This window comes from Salvelinus fontinalis, chromosome 5 (assembly GCF_029448725.1).
Source record: "Salvelinus fontinalis isolate EN_2023a chromosome 5, ASM2944872v1, whole genome shotgun sequence".
Lineage (NCBI taxonomy): Eukaryota > Metazoa > Chordata > Actinopteri > Salmoniformes > Salmonidae > Salvelinus > Salvelinus fontinalis.
In genome coordinates, this window is record NC_074669.1 from 10,943,010 (window position 1) to 10,963,482 (window position 20,473).

Genomic DNA, 20,473 nt, shown 5'->3' on the forward strand with positions numbered 1-20,473 from the left:
AACCACAAAGAGCAGGGAGGTTTTCCAATCCCTCGCAAAGAAGGGCACCTATTGGTCGGTGGGTAAACATTAAAAAAAGCAGACAATGAATATCCCTTTGAGCATGGTGAAGTTATTAATTACACTTAATCAATACACCCAGTCACTACAAAGATATAGACGTACTTCCTAACTCAGTTGCTGGAGAGGAAGGAAACTCAGGGATTTCCCAATCAGGCCATTGGTGACTTTAAAACAGTTACATACTTTAATGGCTGTGATAGGAGAAAACTGAGGGTGGATCAACAATATTGTAGTTACTCCAAAATATTAACCTAATTGACAGAGTGAAACGAAGGAAGCCTGTACAGAATAAAAATATTCCAAAACATGCATCCTGTTTGCAACAAGGCACTAAAGTAATACTGCAAAGAATGTGGCCAAGCAATTCACATTTTTAGACCTGAATACAAAGTGTTATGTTTGGGGCAAATCCATTATGACACATTACGGAGTACCACTCTCCATAATTTCAAGCATAGTGGTGGCTGCATATGTTATGGGTATGCTTGTAATCGTAAGGACTGGGGAGTTTTTCAGGATAAATAAACGAAATGGAGCTAAGCACAAGCAAAATCCTAGAAGAAAACCAGTCTGCTTTCCATCAGACACTGGGACATGAATTCACCTTTAGGTAGGACAATAACCTCAAGGCCAAATCTACCATGGAGTTGCTCTTAGAGACTTACCCCAAAAGACTCACAGCTGTAATTTCTGCCAAAGGCGCTTCTACAAAGTATTGACTAAGGGGTGTGAATACTTATGTACATAAGATATTTCTGTATTTCATTTTCAATATATTAGCAAAAATAATAATTATAACATGTTTTCACTTAGTCATTATGGGGTATTGTGTGTAGATGGGTGAGAGAAAATGTTTTATTTCATCCATTTTGAATTCAGGCTGTAACACAGCAAAATGTGGAATAAGTCAAGGGGTATGAATACTTTCTGAAGGCACTGTATGTACGATGTATGTAAAATGCATATGTAATAAATAAGCTATAAAACCTAAAAAGACAGGCCTAAACATTAGGTTGTCATACTCAATATCGGTTAGCATTACACGCCACAATACTATGGGCCAAGACCATGTCTGTAACGGTCCTGACCTGTTTTATGTTGTTTTTGTATGTGTTCATGGTCAGGGCATGTGTTTTGGGTGGGCAGTCTATGTTATCTGTTTCTATGTTGGTTTTGGTTGCCTGGTATGGCTCTTAATTAGAGGCAGGTGTTTTGCGTTCTCCTCTAATTAAGAGTCATATTTAGGTAGGGTGTTCTCACTGTTTGTTTGTGGGTGATTGTCTTCCGTATCTGTGTTATGTCTTGCACCATACGGGACTGTTCGGTTGTTCGTGTCGTTTCGATGTAGTCTGTTCCTGTCCGTAAGTGTTACGTTTAGTTATGTAAGTTTATGTTCAGGTTTCGTCTACTTCGTTTTCTTGTTTTGTATTTTTGAAAGTGTTTTGTTTTTTTCGTGTTGCCATCATTCGTTTTCAAATAAAGAGATGGCTTATTTCCCTACTGCTGCATTTTGGTCTGATGATCCTTCTCTCCTCTCCTCATCCGAGGATGAGGAGAGCACCAGCCCTTACAGAATCACCCACCAAATTAGGACCAAGCGGCAAGGGAAAGCTCGACAGGGCAACAAGGACTCCTGGACTTGGGACGAAATATTGGACGGGAGAGGTCCATGGGCACAGCCGGGAGAATATCGCTGTCCCAAAGCTGAGCTGGAGGCACTGAGGAGAGTAGAGGCTACCGGAGAGAGGAACCGGAGTTATGAGGGAACGCGTCTGGCACGGAAGCCCAAAAAGCCCGTAAGTAACACCCAAAAATTTCTTGGGGGGGGGAGGCTAAGAGGTAGTGGGCCAAGGGCAGGTAGGAGACCTGCGCCCACTTCCCAGGCTTACCGTGGAGAGCGGGAGTACGGGCAGGCGCCGTGTTACGCAGTAGAGCGCACGGTGTCTCCTGTACGAGTGCATAGCCCAGTGCGGGTTATTCCACCTCCCCGCACTGGCAGGGCTAGATTGGGTATTGAGCCAGGTGTCATGAGGCCGGCTCAACGCGTCTGGTCTCCAGTGCGTCTCCTCGGGCCGGCATACATGGCACCTGCCTTACGCATGGTTTCCCCGGTTCGCCTACATAGCCCGGTGCGGGTTATTCCACCTCCCCGCACTGGTCGGGCAACCGGGAGTATTCAACCAGGTAAGGTTGGGCAGGCTCAATGCTCAAGAGTGCCAGTACGCCTCCACGGTCCGGTATTTCCGGCGCCACCTCCCCGCCCCAGCCTAGTACCTACAGTGCCTACACTACGCACTAGGCTATCAGTGCGTCTCCTGAGCCCAGTTCCTCCTCCACGCACTCTCTCTGTAGTGCGTGTATCTAGTTCGGTGCCTCCAGTTCCGGCACCACGCACAAAGCCTCCTGTGCGTCTCCAGAGCCCTGTACACACTGTATCTTCTCCCCCTACTAATCCTGATGTGCTTGTCCTCAGCCCGGTGTCACCAGTGCCGGTACCTCGCATCAGGTATAGAGTGGGCTTTGAGAGTACAGTGTGCCCTGTCCCTGCTCCCCGCACTAGTAGGAAGGTGCTTATCCTTAGCCCGGTGCCTCCAGTTCCGGCACCACGCACCAGGTCTACAGTGCGCCGTATCCGGCCAGAGCCATCCGTCTCCCCAGCGCCATCTGAGCCATCCGTCTCCCCAGCGCCATCTGAGCCATCCGTCTCCCCAGCGCCATCTGAGCCATCCGTCTCCCCAGCGCCATCTGAGCCATCCGTCTCCCCAGCGCCATCTGAGCCATCCGTCTCCCCAGCGCCATCTGAGCCATCCGTCTCCCCAGCGCCATCTGAGCCATCCGTCTCCCCAGCGCCGTCTGAGCCATCCGTCTGCCATGAGCCTGCAAAGCCGCCCGTCTGCCATGAGCCTGCAAAGCCGCCCGTCTGCCATGAGCCTACAGAGCCGTCCGCCAGACAGGAGCCGCTAGAGCCGCCCGCCAGACAGGAGCCGCTAGAGCCGCCCGCCAGACAGGATCTGCCAGAGCCGCCAACCAGACAGGATCTGCCAGAGCCGCCAACCAGACAGGATCTGCCAGAGCCGCCAACCAGACAGGATCTGCCAGAGCCGCCAGCGAGCCATGAGCAGCCAGAGCCGTCAGAGAGCCATGAGCGTCGAGAGCCGTCAGCCCGCCATGAGCGTCGAGAGCCGTCAGCCCGCCATGAGCGTCGAGAGCCGTCAGCCCGCCATGAGCGTCGAGAGCCGTCAGCCCGCCATGAGCGTCGAGAGCCGTCAGCCCGCCATGAGCGTCGAGAGCCGTCAGCCTGCCATGAGCGTCGAGAGCCGTCAGCCTGCCATGAGCGTCGAGAGCCGTTCAGTCAGGATCTGCCTGAGTATATCAGCCGGGACCTGCCCCTTGTCCCGGTGCTGCCCCTTGTCCCGGTGCTGCCCCTTGTCCCGGTGCTGCCCCTTGTCCCGGTGCTGCCCCTTGTCCCGGTGCTGCCCCTTGTCCCGGTGCTGCCCCTTGTCCCGGTGCTGCCCCTTGTCCCGGTGCTGCCCCTTGTCCCGGTGCTGCCCCTTGTCCCGGTGCTGCCCCTTGTCCCGGTGCTGCCCCTTCTCCTGGTGCTGGCCGTTTATTTAGGGGATGTGAGTTTTAGGGTGGTCATTGGGAGGGGTAGACAGAAGCGTTGGGTGACTATGGTGGTGTGGGGACAGCGTCCAGAGCCGGAGCCACCACCGTGGTCAACTGCCCACCCAGACCCTCCCCTGGACTTTGTGCTGGTGCGCCCGGCGTTCGCACCTTGAGGGGGGGGTTCTGTAACGGTCCTGACCTGTTTTATGTTGTTTTTGTATGTGTTCATGGTCAGGGCATGTGTTTTGGGTGGGCAGTCTATGTTATCTGTTTCTATGTTGGTTTTGGTTGCCTGGTATGGCTCTGTCACGATCGTGTGGGGGATTGACGGACCAAAATGCAGCAGTTGGAAAATAAGCCATCTTCTTTTATTAACACCACGAAGATGAACACGACACAAAACTCTATACAAACTAACAAAACAACAAAACGACCGTGAAGCTACAAACGTTGTGCACATACATAACAGGCTACAAACGTTCTACACAGACAATTACTCACAACCAATGAGAGCCTATGGCTACCCTAAATAAGGCTCCCAATCAGAGACAACCGAAATCAGCTGTCTCTAATTGGGAACTCATTCAGGCAACCATAGACTCTCCTAGATAACTAAACATACATAGACAACGCTAGACATCTACACTCAACACAAAACCATATACTACACCCCATAACCCCTTTACCATATAAACACCCAAAACCAACAAAACATAAACATTCCCCATGTCACACCCTGACCTAACTAAAATAATAAAGAAAACAAAGAATACTAAGGCCAGGGCGTGACATAACCCCCCCCTTGAGGCGCGAACTCCGGGCGCACCATACACAGTCTAGGGGAGGGTCTGGGTGGGCTTCCCTCCACGGTGGCGGCTCCGGCTCTGGTCGTGGTCCCCACTTCACCACAGTCCCTAACCACCTCCTTAGCTTCTTCAAAATGACCCCTCTCCACATTAATCCCATTGCATTAAGGGGGAGTTCCGGACTAAGGGACAGCTCCGGACTAAGGGACAGCTCCGGACTAAGGGACAGCTCCGGACTAAGGGCCAGTACCAGGGTAAGGGGCAGTACCAGGGTCAGGGGCAGTACCAGGGTAAGGGGCAGCACCAGGGTAAGGGGCAGCACCAAGGTAAGGGGCAGCACCAGGGTAAGGGGCAGCACCAGGGTAAGGGGCAGCACCAGGGTAAGGGGCAGCACCAGGGTAAGGGGCAGCTCCGGACTGAGGAATGGCAGCTCCGGACTGAGGAATGGCAGCTCTGGACTGAGGAATGGCAGCTCCGGACTGAGGGACTGCAGCTCCGGACTGAGGGACTGCAGCTCCAGACTGAGGGACTGCAGCTCCGGACTGAGGAACGGCCCATGGCTGGCTGACAGATCTGGCTGCTCATGGCTGGCTAACGGATCTGGCTGCTCATGGCTGGCTGACGGATCTGGCTGCTCATGGCTGGCTGACGGATCTGGCTGCTCATGGCTAGCTGACGGATCTGGCTGCTCATGGCTAGCTGACGGATCTGGCTGCTCATGGCTAGCTGACGGATCTGGCTGCTCATGGCTAGCTGACGGATCTGGCTGCTCATGGCTAGCTGACGGATCTGGCTGCTCATGGCTAGCTGACGGATCTGGCTGCTCATGGCTAGCTGACGGATCTGGCTGCTCATGGCTAGCTGACGGATCTGGCTGCTCATGGCTAGCTGACGGATCTGGCTGCTCATGGCTAGCTGACGGATCTGGCTGCTCATGGCTGGCTGACTGATCTGGCTGCTCCTGTCTGGTTGGCGGCTCTGGCAGATCCTGTCTGGTTGGCGGCTCTGGCAGATCCTGTCTGACGGACGGCTCTAGCGGCTCCTGTCTGGCTGGCGGCTCTAGCGGCTCCTGTCTGGCGGACGGCTCAGTGGGCTCATGGCAGACGGGCGGCTTTGCAGGCTCATGGCAGACGGGCGGCTTTGCAGGCTCATTGCAGACGGATAGCTCAGATGGCGCTGGGGAGACGGATGGCTCAGATGGCGCTGGGGAGACGGATGGCTCAGATGGCGCTGGGGAGACGAGCAGTTCAGTCATCGCTGTGCAGACGGCAGACTCCTGCCGGCTGAGGCGCACTGTAGGCCTGGTGCGTGGTGCCGGGACTGGTGGCACCGGGCTGGGGACACGCATCTCAGGGCTAGTGCGGGGAGCAGCAACAGGACGCACAGGACTCTGGGGACACACAGGAGGCTTGGTGCGTGGTTTAGACACTGGTGGTAAAGGGCTGGAGACACGCACCATATAGCTAGTGCGTGGAGGAGGCACTGGTGGTACTGGATTGGGGCGGGGAGGTGGCGCCGGAAATACCGGACCGTGCAGGCGTACTGGCTCCCTTGAACGCCGAGCCTGCCCAACCTTACCTGGTTGTATGCTCCCCGTCGCCTGACCAGTGCGGGGAGGTGGAATGACCCGCACCGGCCTATGTAGGCGAACCGGGGACACCATGCGTAAGGCTGGTGCCATGTACGCCGGCCCGAGGAGACGCACTGGTGACCAGATGCGTTGGGCCGGCTTCATGACATACGGCTCAACGCTCAGTCTAGCCCGGCCGATACGTGGAGCTGAAATGTACCGAACCGGGCTATGCACGTGTACAGGAGACACCGTGCGCTCTACTGCGTAACACGGTGTCTGCCCGTACTCTCGCTCTCCACGGTAAGTACAAGGAGTAGGCGCAGGTTTCCTACCTGACTTCGCCACACTCCCTTTAAGGCCCCCCCCAAGAAATTTTTGGGTTGTACTCACGGGTTTCCAGCCTTGTCTCCGTGCTGCCTCCTCATATCGCCTCCTCTCGGCTTTCGCTGCCTCCAGCTCTTCACGAGAGAGGCGATATTCTCCAGGTTGAGCCCAAGGTCCCTTTCCTTCCAATTCGTCCTCCCATCTCCAGAGATCCTGTGTAGGTAGGTCCTGTTGCCGCCTTCCATGCCGCTTGGTCCTATGGTGAGTAATTCTGTCACGATCGTGTGGGGGATTGACGGACCAAAATGCAGCAGTTGGAAAATAAGCCATCTTCTTTTATTAACACCACGAAGATGAACACGACACAAAACTCTATACAAACTAACAAAACAACAAAACGACCGTGAAGCTACAAACGTTGTGCACATACATAACAGGCTACAAACGTTCTACATAGACAATTACTCACAACCAATGAGAGCCTATGGCTACCCTAAATAAGGCTCCCAATCAGAGACAACCGAAATCAGCTGTCTCTAATTGGGAACTCATTCAGGCAACCATAGACTCTCCTAGATAACTAAACATACATAGACAACGCTAGACATCTACACTCAACACAAAACCATATACTACACCCCATAACCCCTTTACCATATAAACACCCAAAACCAACAAAACATAAACATTCCCCATGTCACACCCTGACCTAACTAAAATAATAAAGAAAACAAAGAATACTAAGGCCAGGGCGTGACAGGCTCTTAATTAGAGGCAGGTGTTTTGCGTTCTCCTCTAATTAAGAGTCATATTTAGGTAGGGTGTTCTCACTGTTTGTTTGTGGGTGATTGTCTTCCGTATCTGTGTTATGTCTTGCACCATACGGGACTGTTCGGTTGTTCGTGTCGTTTCGATGTAGTCTGTTCCTGTCCGTAAGTGTTACGTTTAGTTATGTAAGTTTATGTTCAGGTTTCGTCTACTTCGTTTTCTTGTTTTGTATTTTTGAAAGTGTTTTGTTTTTTTCGTGTTGCCATCATTCGTTTTCAAATAAAGAGATGGCTTATTTCCCTACTGCTGCATTTTGGTCTGATGATCCTTCTCTCCTCTCGTCGTCCGAGGATGAGGAGAGCACCAGCCCTTACAATGTCAAGCTCCATTTTTGATTGATTTAATCTTTTTAAGACCTTGACTCCAAACTCAAAATCACTTTTATGCAAATAGCTGGTCAATCATTATTCCACTGCCTAGTGACTCATTTGAATAAAGGTGTCAGCTAAATGGCATATATACATATAGCAGGAAAAACATTCACTGTCCAAAAAACGAGTTCCTAAAGCATAGTAAGAGTGAAACTCCGCTGTGTGACTCATTCTGAATATCATCAGTTTCCCAGAATGCTCCCCTTGTGTAAGAAAAACACCTCAGGCTGAAAGTAGACCTTATACATGGGGCTTAGCTTAAAAAACATCCATTCACACACACACAATTGCCTGTAAGTACTCTGGCTCCCTGTTGACCCACTGCATGCAGAGGCAAGGAAATTACAATTGGAAGAGTATGATCCCTTCGGAGCCCCCGATACCGCCCCAGCGGGGGTTGCCATTATACCAAATGGAAATAAGATTTACAATATTGCAGAGCCACGTTTGTGGTATGCAATTTCTCAACCAAGCACCTCCGCATATTCTCCAAACCAGATCACAGTGTGAGTGTAATCGCAGTCTGTTTAAGGTAATTACGATCGACTGAAAATAATGTCCGCGTCCATTTGCCGACTACATAAAGTTAAAGGTTAATGGCTTGAGTGTGATAAATATTTTTTTTTACAATCTTTTTACATCCTTTGGCTATGCCGCAGGATATTACTTTGTTACCCGTGCCCCTTTTCTGTTAGATAAAGTAGTGTTAGGAGTTGCAGAGCATTAACACAACGTGTTTTATGGTCTCTAGTTGAAGATGTTATTTCTATTTAGCAGCATGTATCTTGTCTTTAGTTGGTCTATCGGCAAGGGAAGAGAAATTCCAGAGGAACCCTTTCTGTTATTGGATGCAGTCTTGACATATACAGTTTTAACCTTTACCTTAGCATTTGTCAATAACTGTACAGGCTACTCCCACAGAGTGTGATCAGGAACTGCCTGTACATTTACAGACAGCTAGATATACTTTGTCTAGCCAACCTCTCTCTGTCAATTCGGCTCTCTCTAAAGATACCGTACACAGAACATCTCTTGACTACAATCCTGTTGCTAAGTGCCTCTTAACCTATGGAGGGTTGGTATCTGAGTGAGTGGTGTTTTATAGACAGTGAGTAGAGAGCCTGTTGGTGCAGTCAAATGAATATCGAAATGAGTTTAGCAGATCTCTCCCCATTTGGATTCGATCATGGGTGGCCAAGTGCTAATATAATGAGGAAGATCATTAATTTGATCTACCCACCACGGAGCAACTAAGTTGTTTCCACTAGATAAGACAGCCACAAAGTCAACATTGGCTATAATGTAAAAATTTATGAAATGTATTTGTTTTTTTGGTCTTATTTTAAGGTTAGGCATAAGGTTAGCAGTGTGATTAAGATTAGGGGTAAGGGTTAAGGTTAGGTTAAAAATCAGATATAAAAGGTCACAGGCAGCTGTTTTTATCCTAAAATCAAGTCAGTAAGTTCGTTGCATATACAAAAGTATGTGGACAGCCCTTCAAATTAGTGGGTTAGGCTATTTCAGCCAGACCCGTTGCTAACAAGTGTATATAATCAAGCACACCGCCATGCAATCTCCATAGACAAACATTGGCAGTAGAATGGCCTTACTGAAGAGCTCAGTGACTCATCGTGGCACCGTCATAGGATGCCACTTTTCCAACAAGTCAGTTTGTAAACTTTCAACCCTACCAGAGCTGCCCCGGTCAACTGTAAGTGCTGTTATTGTGAAGTGGAAACGTCTAGGAGGAACAACGACTCAACCGCAAAGTGGTAGGCCACACAAGCTTACAGAACGTGATCGTCGAGTGCTGAAGCACGTAGCGTGTAAAAATCATCTGTCCTCAGTTGCAACACTCACTACCGAGTTTCAAACCAGTTCAACTTTTCATCGGGAGCTTCATGAAATGGGTTACCTTGGCCGAGCAGCCGCACACAAGCCCGAGATCACCATGTGCAATTCAAATCGTCATCGATAAAATACAATTGTGTTTGTTGTCCGTAGCTAATCCCTGGCCATACCATAACTCCACAGCCACCATGGGGCACTCTGTTCTCAACGTTGACATCAGCAAACCGCTCGCCCACACAACACCATACACGTTGTCTGCGGTTGTGAGGCTGGTTGAACATACTGCCAAAATCTCTAAAATGACAGTGGAGGCGGCTTATGGTAGAGAAATTAACATGAAATTATCTGGCAGCAGCTCTTGTGGACATTCCTGCATGCCAATTGCACACTCCCACACTCAAAACATCTGTGGCATTGTGTTGTGTGACAAAATTCCACATTTTAGAGTGGCCTTTTATTGTCCCCGGCAAAAGGTAATAAGCTTTTTGTGCGTATGGAACATTTCTAGGAAATGTTATTTCAGCTCATGAATCATGGGACCAACACTTTACCTGTTGCGTTTATATTTTGTTCAGGATATATGGGAATGTCTGCTCAATCCAAAATAAAAACCAACTGATTGCAGCATTACCACAAAAATGGAGGAGGTACACTTGAAGTCGGAAGTTTACATACACTTAGGTTGGAGTCTAAAACTCTTTTTTCAACCACTCCACAAATTTCTTGTTAACAAACTATAGTTTTGGCAAGTCGGTTAGGATATCTACTTGATGCATGACACAAGTCATTTTTCCAACAATTGTTTATAGACAGATTATTTCACTTATAATTCACTGTATCACAATTCCAGTGGGTCAGAAGTGTACATACACTAAAATTGACTGTGCCTTTAAACCTCTTGGAAAATTCCAGGAAACGATGTCATGGCTTTAGAAGTTTCTGTTAGGCTACTTGACATAATTTGAGTCAATTGGAGGTGTACCTGTGGATGTGTTTCATGGCCTACCTTCAAACTCAGTGCCTCTTTGCTTGACACCATGGGAAAATCAAAAGAAATCAGCCAAGACCTACAATAAATTGTAGATCTCCACAAGTCTTGTTCATCCTTGGGAGCAATTTCCAAATGCCTGAAGGTACCACATTCATCTGTACAAACCATAGTATGCAAGTAGAAACACCATAGGACCATGCAGCCATCATACCGCTCAGGAAGGAGACATGTTCTGTCTCCTAGAGATGAACGATCTTTGGTGCGAAAAGTGCAAAATCAATCACAGAACAACAGCAAAGGACCTTGTGAAGATGCTGGAGAAAACAGGTACAAAAGTATCTATTTACACAGTAAAACGAGTCCTATATCGACATAACCTGAAAGGCCACCCAGAAAGGAAGAAGCCACTGCTCCAAAACCGCCATAAAAAAGCCAGACTATGGTCTGCAACTGCACATGGGGACAAAGATCGTACATTTTGGAGAATTGTCCTCTGGTCTGATGAAACAAAAATATAACTGTTTGGTCATAATGACCATCGTTATGTTTGGGGGAAAAAGGGGGAGGCTTGCAAGCCGAAGAACACCATCCCCACCGTGAAGCACGGGGGTGGCAGCATCATGCTGTGGGGTTGTTTTGCTGCAGGAGGGACTGGTGCACTTCAAAAAATAGATGGCATTATGAGGAAGAAAAAATATGTGGATATATTGAAGCAACATCTCAAGACATCAGTCAGGAAGTAAAAGCTTGGTCGCAAATATGTCTTCCAAGTGGACAATGACCCCAAGCATACTTCCAAAGTTGTGGGAAAATCGCTTAAGGACAACAAAGTCAAGATATTGGAGTGGCCATCACAAAGCCCTGACCTCAATCCTATAGAAAATGTGTGGGTAGAACTGAAAAAGCGTGTGCGAGCAAGAAGGCCTACACACCTGACTTAGTTACAGCAGCTCTGTCAGGAGGAATGGGCCAAAATTCACCCAACTTATTGTGAGAAGCTTGTGGAAGGCTACCCGAAACATTTGACCCAAGTTAAACAATTTAAAGGCAATGCTACCAAATACTAATTGAGTGTATGTAAACTTGTGACCCACTGGGAATGTGATTAAAGAAATAAAAGCTGAAATAAATCATTCTCTCTACTATCATTCTGACATTTCGCATTCTTAAAATAAAGTGGTGATCCTAACTGACCTAAGACAGTTAATTGTTACTAGGATTAAATGTCAGGAATAGAGAATAACTGAGTTTAAATGTATTTGGCTAAGGTGTTTGTAAACTTCCGTCTTCAACTGTAAGTGGAAGATGGAAAAGGTAGGGAACTTGTTTGTCTGCCATATATTAAATATACAAATTGTCTGAAAGGAACTGGCATGAATAGAAAAATATACCAGTTTCATTTGAGGATAAAAATGTTGACAGCTGCGCCATACAGGTTGCAAAATAAAATTGGAAGAGATTTTCGATGTACTGATTCCATGGCATATGTATGAACTGATACAAAGAACTACACTTGATTCAACACTTAAGAGTTTTTCAATTTAAATGAGTATAAAACATTCTTGCCACCAACGGAATGCTATATATATGGGGCATGCAACAATCTCAACTCTGTAGATTTCGCTGCGAAGGGACAAAATGTTACGCCCTGAACATAGTAAGCTGTTTTTTCTCTGTGTTGGTTGGGGCGTGATGGTGACTTGGGTGGGTTATCTAGGTGTATTTGTATGTCTATGGTGGCCTGATATGGTTCCCAATCAGAGGCAGCTGTTTATCGTTGTCTCTGATTGGGGATCATATTTAGGCAGCCATTTTCCTTTTGTGTGAGTGGGATCTTGTCTATGTCAAGTTGCCCGTCTGCACTATTTGTATTAGCTTCACATTTCGTCCGTTGACTTTGTTGTTTTTGTTCAGTGCTCATTCATTAAAAGAGAATGTACGCATACCACGCTGCGCCTTGGTCTCACTCATACGACGATCGTGACACAAAATCCCTAAATAAGCCATAGTCAGTCAATAAATAATATAATAATACTTGTAGGAAAGGTTTTCATCTTTAGCTCACAATCTGTGGATACTATACGATTAGAAAGATTCAAAATTAATGTAAAACATCACAGCACAATTGAAAAATACACGGCACATGGAAACCAAACGAGGGTGGTCTATGGTGATAGGTGGGATGGGCTGAGAGTGGTTGAGGGTTGCGATTTAAAGAGGTTATGTTTGGTAGTGTATTATTGTTACGGGATTGCTGTATAGCAAAGTACCATGTATGTAAAATGTATGTAAATGTAGCAGAAAAACTGTAAAAACAACAATTTTTATAATAATTTACCACCTGGTATGTCACCAGGAATGCCAAATCTCCATCCCACCATAACAGGCTGAGATTTCAGGTGGTCTTTCAAACAGCTCTTGCACTAAAAGGGCAATATCATCATTTTCACAGTATTAGTCCAACCTCATGGTGTGGAAATATATACAGTATAAAACACAGGAAATCACATTTGTGACTGCACTGGGCCTTTAAAAGGAGAAATTGTAGAAATAAGCAGGTTTAATATTTTGTGGCTGTGTTAACTAGTGACAACCCAAATAGGTGGTCTAATTGTGTTTACTTTTTTCCATTAAATTTCCTATCAATACCATTATGATACAAACTGCAGGCATCACTGTGGTTTTGACACTTCCTGAGGGGCTAACTAACCAACAAACAAGTATAAAAGTGACAATCTCATGAGAAACAAATGCATCCACACTCTCCCATCTAGTCAATTTAGTAACCGGAAGTATTTTTTTCTTCTCAATCTTTCCCAATCATTTGGGATTTGAGGATTTATAGCTGAATCTACACACACATTTCGGGAGTAGTCGACTGTAATGTTTATCGAGACATTTTGAGGTCTGAGATGTCTGATGAACGCTGTCTTGCCTTTGAAACATAGGGATCTGTTTTGATGGATCGGGAAGTGCCCTCAGTCAAGTACAAACCAAACTCGCATCCTGACTCCCACAGGAAAGAAGAACCTTAGGCAGAACCCCCCCCCCCCCCCCCCCCCCTAAAACTTGACATAAAAAAAACCCTATACTACCATCCACTCAAAGATGGATAAGTAGAGGAGACGTCTTCACAGTATGCTATTCAACCCTGATCTCTTAATTGAACTGGCACCATGCACCCTATTTCCACACTCACCCAAAATGAGTAGGCAGGCCCACACACACCCATACACACACACTTGCTGGAGGTTCTAGGAGGGTGTATTGATTAAGACTGCAGTGCGACACTGACACTGCTGGTAGTCTAATTCTATAATGGAAATTAGGGGGTGGCCATCACGCGTTTCCCTGCAAGATTAGTTATCCTGCACATCCACACACACACACATTGACACACATCCACACACACAGACACACATCCACATACACAGAGACACTTAATATACATGCACAAAGCCTTACACACACACACACAAACACACACACACATACGTACACAAAATTACACAGAGGTCTTAAAAACATAATCCTCTATACACTTTGTGATTGCTATTTGTGTGTACCAAAGCTTTCCCACTTGGTATCCTGGCCCAAGTCTTCTGCACTTTTATAAGAAGCTCAAAGGACAACCAGGGTGAAGGGTGGAAGTGTGACCAAAGGTGGCAACCCTGCAGAGAGCCGTATTGCTGCAGTGACCACCAGAAACATTCATTACCTAAAACGATTCAAAGCTAATCTTTCCTCCCATGGCTATGAATGAATCAATCAAGTTATTACTGCTCTTCCTAAAGGATATGTTCTAAAATATCACAAGGGCACCCAAAACAATAAAGTTATGATGAGGCATCTATGTTCCTCACTTACTGGGTTTAATTTAATTTGTGCTAGTCTACTATTCGTTATTTCCCGTGAAGATACATATTCAGCAAAACAGAATATCATCAGAGGTTTAGACAAAGGTTGGTTCTGCAGAGAAGAACAATGCAGCAATTCTATGCACCACCACACCACTGATCCTGTTATAATTATCTTCACATGTCCTTACTTTAGCACTGAATCTACCCTAGTCTCTGTTCAGCTAATACTGGGACTAGGGTGACCACATGTATTATACCCAAATGTGGGACAAAGGGATGATTTTGTGGGACAGTGTAGCATACATGAATACAACAAAAATCCCCCTCCGGCTTCATTGAACAAGCTAATTGAAGCGTGCCGATGGACTTTTGCTTCGAGCAAAATTTGGTCAAGCAAAAACAACAGACTAAATGTGTGGCTGTTTTATGAAAATCTGGGAATATTTGGCCAAGGAAACATTTCTGGTTGGTCTCAGGGAATATAAAGCAGTTAGGAAGGGAGACTGAAAACTTGATTAAGTGAAGTAGTCTAGCAGCAAATATGTTTAATGAGCAACTAATGAGCATGGAGAGCCTAACAAGTGTGACAAAATCACCTTAGGCCTATATATTTTCAGTCTAATATGGCTATTTACTTACTTCTGTAGCTCTTCATCAGAAACACGCTTTTGTAAGTAGTTATCTGTTCTCTCCAAGTTTAGCTGGAATTTCGACTGAAAGGATTTGACAAATGTGATTGGTTGACGATATGACATTGTTCTACGTCTCGTCTTGCGGTGCACAGAATATCAGATCTCAACAATGATTGGAAAAGTGTTTAACATCACCAGTACCACATCCTTATGATATATATCTTGTCAAAAGTGCAAAGTGACTGCAAAAGAGACAGGTTGGAATGTCTGACTGAAATATGGGACAAATCAAACCTTTTTTGCAAATTAGTGGTGTTTGAATTTGTTGATAAAATGCCCTGCATAATTTAGAGCTAATTTTAGATAGCTCTTGTTGGTAACCCCTTCTCTCCTCATTAGCCAAGTATGACTTGGCTCTTCAGCTAAAGATGAATCATGTAACTCATTACAGATTTAGTGCAGGATATTTTTGTCACAATGGTCCGTACCCTAATAGAACCTTCCGGATATATAGTTTGTCTTAATTATTTCCATACACTGGGATAATACACTGAACAAAAATATAAACGCAACATGCCTCAATTTCAAAGATTTTACTGTTCACGCATGGAAATCAGTCAATTGAAATTAATTCATTAGGTCTTAATCTATGGATTTCACATGAAAAAAGGAGGGGCGTGGATCAGATGACCAGTCATTATCTGGTGTGACCACCATTTGCCTCATTCAGTTCAACACACCTCCTTCGTATAGAGTTGATCAGGCTAATGATTGTGGTCTGTGGAATGTTGTCACACTCCTCTTCAACGGCTTTGCGAAGTTGCTGGATATTGGCGGGAACTGGAAAATGCTGTCATATATGTCGATCAAGAGCATCCCAAACATGCTCAATGGTTGACATGTCTGGTGAATATGCAGGCCATGGAAGAACTGGGAGATTTTCAGCTTCCAGGAGTTGTGTACAAATCCTTGTGACATGGGGCCATGCATTATCATGCTGAAACATGAGGTGATTGCGGCAAATTAATAGCACAGCAATGAGCCTCATGATCTCGTCACGGTATCTCTGTGCATTCAAATAGACATCGATAAAATGCAATTGTGTTCGTGTCCATAGCTTATTCCTGTCCATACCACAACTCCACTGCCACCATGGGCCACTCTGTTCACAACGTTGACATCAGCAAACCACATACACATGGTCTGAGGTTGTGAGGCCGGTTGGATGTACTGCCAAATTCTCTAAAACGACGTTGGAGACGGTTTATGGTAGAGAAATGAACATTCAATTCTCTGGCAAAAGCTCTGGGGGATATTCCTCCAGTCAACATGCCAATGGCATTGTGTTGTATGACAAAACTGCACATTTTAGAGTGGCCTTTTATTGTCCCCAGCACAAGGTGCACCTGTGTAATGATCATGCTGTTTAAACAAATTTGAGGGAAATAAGCTTTTTGTGATATGGAAAATTTATGCAATCTTTTCTTTCAGCTCATGAAACATGGGACCATCACTTTACATGTTGCATATTTATTTTTGTTCAGTGTATTTCAAGGAGTAAAATTCCAATTGATAAATCATTAGTTTTGTCAGCGTTCCAGAATCTGTCATTGAGTGTCACATTGAAGACTTTTTTTCTGTCCTAATGACATAACCTTAATTTTGTTGTTTGAATGGAATGACTCATGTCCATCATCTCATCATCATCATCATTTGAACATCAGTTAAACGAAATCAAACCCCACAGAGCACACCCCAGGTCAGCCTCATTTGGGTCAGAAAGCTCAGAGGAGGGTCAGATACATGTTGACCGCACCACCTTCAGGTGCCAACAGGCTCACTGATCCATACACCATGAAGGCTCTCTGCCTAGTCACGTGCTGAGCACATCATCTTCAGTGACACTACCACAAAACTTCAAAGTTGTCCTGGATTAGCACCTTTTCTATTGTATACATTGTCCCAAAATCGAATTACACCTAATTACACAAATATAGTGCACAGTAAAACTGGATATATGTACATTATGGGTGATCACATCCATATGTTTTTGTACACTGGGAAGTAAGTAAGGATTTCATAACTCTATAGGGAGCCATTTTGAACTTCATTGTGGTTTTATCCTGCACAGACTGGTTGCGAGTTGAAACTTGATTAATTGAGGCAGTCGGTTTGGAATGACAGGTCAATGGGATCTCCCTTAGGCCTACATCCATTTAAACCACTACTACACCACCACTAAACACAGGACAACAAACCACAACCCCAATGGTAAAGGTTGGGATTGGGTGAAAGTGAATGCTGATTCCACAGCAGTACTTAGGGCAAAACAATTCTCTGGAGTGTTCCTCTTGTCTTGCGGATGAAGCTGTGCATATCCATTCCATTACTAAGACTGTAATTGGGTCAGCCCTCTGCACACGGATCAATAGCGAAGAAAGCATTCTTAGTCTGTTTCTGTGAGTAATGGAGTGTAAAATCAATGCTTCCATGCTCAGGATGTAACGCATTCTTCACCGGACATTAATATGGAGGTTTTTCTAAGACCTATATATCACCGGGAGGTGTTGGGTAGAAGACAAGTGTGTTGTGGGGGTTAAATTCGAACAAGTTGAAAGAGAATGTGTATCCCTTCAAAAACATGACATGTGGTTCACATAAGGTCTTGCACCCAGCAGATGGTTTACATCAGGTATTGCCAAACTGAGGGAAATGCCGTCGGGGGTAAGCCCCAAAAAATTGTTATTGACATAAAAAAAAAATTAAAAAAAATTACATTTAGTAAGGCCATAGAGACACATACCAGCTCTACTGGTAGTACTGCTACTACCAGCGGTACTACAACTGCACCTGTCGACGACACGACAAGTTGTTCTGCTTCCATGAGCAGATCCAATGCTAGCATCAGTAATTCTACATTTATTGTTAGCCCAGCTAGCATGGACACTGACAGTTGTGAATCTGATGCAGCCGAAGAGCTACTGCCCCCTTACCCGGGAAAGCACCGAACAACAGACAGGGACGTTGGACCATCGCAGAGGCGCAAATATGATGAGAACTACATTGATTTGGGGTTCACTTATATTGGGAGTAGTGTCTTTCCTCAGCCACAGTGTGTTATATGTGCAAAAGTACTATCTCACTACTCGATGAAACCGCCACTCTTGCGCAGACATTTAGAAACAAAACATGGCAATTTAAGAAATAAGCCACGGGAATTTTTTGAGCGAGAATTAAGATGACTTTCGAGTAGTAAGACATTAATAAGAAGGGGCTAGAAGCACCTTATATGGTGAGCTACCGAGTGGCCATACTATTTTGGAGGACTTAATTATTCCTGTTGCCGCGGATATGGCTGGGACAATGCTGGGGAAAAGGCAAAAAAACTATACAGACAATGACTTCATCAAACAGCACTGTTTCACAACGCATCAGTGACATGGCAGGAGATGTTTTGAAACAATTACTGCTTCGCATACAAGCCAGTGAATTCTATGCGTTACAGCTGGATGAGTCAACAGACATGGCGGGCCTGGCACCGCTCCTGGTAAATGTCCGTTACGTTTATGGGGGGTCAAATAAGGAAGACATTCTCTTCTGGAAACCAGGACAATATTTTTTAAGTACTTGGTCAGCTTTGTGACATCAAATGGACTTCGGTGGTCAAGATGTGTTGGTATCGGTACTGATGGCGCAAAAGCCATTACAGGGATACATAGTGGAGTGGTAACACGCGTGCAAGCAGTTGTACCCAGGAGGCGTCAGGAACACTGCAGAATCCACCGAGAGGCTCTTGCTGCATTGGGAATCACTTACAGCTTAAAAGATGTTTGACACTACAGGGAAAATGGTTAACTTTGTTAAAGCAAGGCCTCTGAACTCTCATGTATTTTCTGCACTATGCAATGTTATGGGCAGTGATGTATAACGCTTTTACAACATACAGAAGTGTGCTGGTTATCAAGGAGGAAAGTATTGACACGTTTTTTTGAATTGAGAGATAAGCTTAGTTTTCTTTACTGACCATAATTTCACTTGTCTGACCGTTTGCATGATGACGAGTTTCTCACACGACTGGCCTATCTGGGTGATGTGTTTTCTCGCCTGAATGATCTGAATCTAGGATTACAGGGACTCTCCGCAACTATGTTCAATGTGCGGGACAAAATTGAGGCTATGATTAAGAAGTTGGAGCTCTTCTCTGTCTGCATTAACAAGGACAACTCACAGGTCTTTCCATCATTGTATGCTTTTTTGTGTGCAAATGAACTCAAGCTTACGGTCAATATCAAATGTGATATAGCGAAGCACCTGAGTGAGTTGTGTGTGTAATTAGGTACTTTCCCGAAACAGATGACACAAACAACTGGACCCGTTATCCCTTTCATGCCCTGCCTCCAGTCCACTTACCGATAGCTGAACAAGAGAGCCTCATCGAAATTGCAACAAGTGGCTCTGTGAAAATTGAATTTAATCAGAAGCCACTGCCAGATTTGTGAATTGGGCTGCGCTCAGAGTATCCTGCTTTGGCAAATCATGCTGTTAAGACACTGATGCCCTTTGTAACCACGCACCTATGTGAGAGTGGATTCTCGGCCCTCACTAGCATGAAAACTAAATACAGGCACAGACAGTGTGTGGAAAATTATTTAAGAATGAGACTCTCTCTAACCCAACATTGCAGAGTTATGACAATCTTTTCAAGCACATAAATAGCACAATTCTTGATTATTATTATTATTTGTGCCCTGGTCCTAAAAGAGCTCTTTGTCACTTCCCACGAGCCAGGTTGTGACAAAAACTCACACTCATTCTTATAGGGTGTATATGTGGCAGGCTTACAATGATGACAAAAACAACATTTGAGAGTGCGCTGACCCTGGTGGTAGAGGGACACGCAGCTGGAGGTTGAATGTTTGAAGGGGAACGGGACTATAAAAAGTTTGGGAACCACTGGTTTACAAGACCCACTTTGTTAGGGCAGAACCTCTGTATGTAGCCAGTCAGGCCCTTCCTCTTCCCCGTTCTGACCTCTGATGCTACCTGCTTCTTCAAGCTATTCCATCTTAATTAATCAGACAAGTCATTGCTCATGCCACCGATTTAGGCCGAAGATTCAACCTCATTCAATATTTCCCGGTCCGGGTCATTCTCCACTGTCACCTTTTCTCCTCAAGCAGACTAGTGAATATGTATACTCTCCTCCATGTTGTTATATCGGTGACGACTACTGTATTAGATTAATGCAACATATCAATGCATGTCTATCTAATTTCAAACCTTCTATTTTTAGCTCCAGAACAGTTGCTTTCTCTATTACTAAGAAGGGAGAAAAAATATCAAGCTGTTTTGAGAGCAATATGCTGCAATATCAGTTCAATCACAGAAACATTAAGAATTTATATACATGGGAACAATATACCTCGTCAGGCTGACACTACATATTCCAACAACAACAACTATGTGCTAAATTACATCTCATTCACCTCTCTCTGGGAACCCAGACTCCATATCATAGTCAGTCGATTCGCATCAATGGTTTGACCTTTTCATGTGTCTACCACTGGT

General features: G+C 45.4%; 1 protein-coding gene across 1 annotated transcript in view; it reads right to left on the reverse strand.

Moving 5' to 3' along the window:
* The window catches only part of grm8b (glutamate receptor, metabotropic 8b), a 214,148-nt gene that overhangs the window by 185,520 nt on the left and 8,155 nt on the right, over positions 1-20,473 (reverse strand). The window lies entirely within an intron of this gene.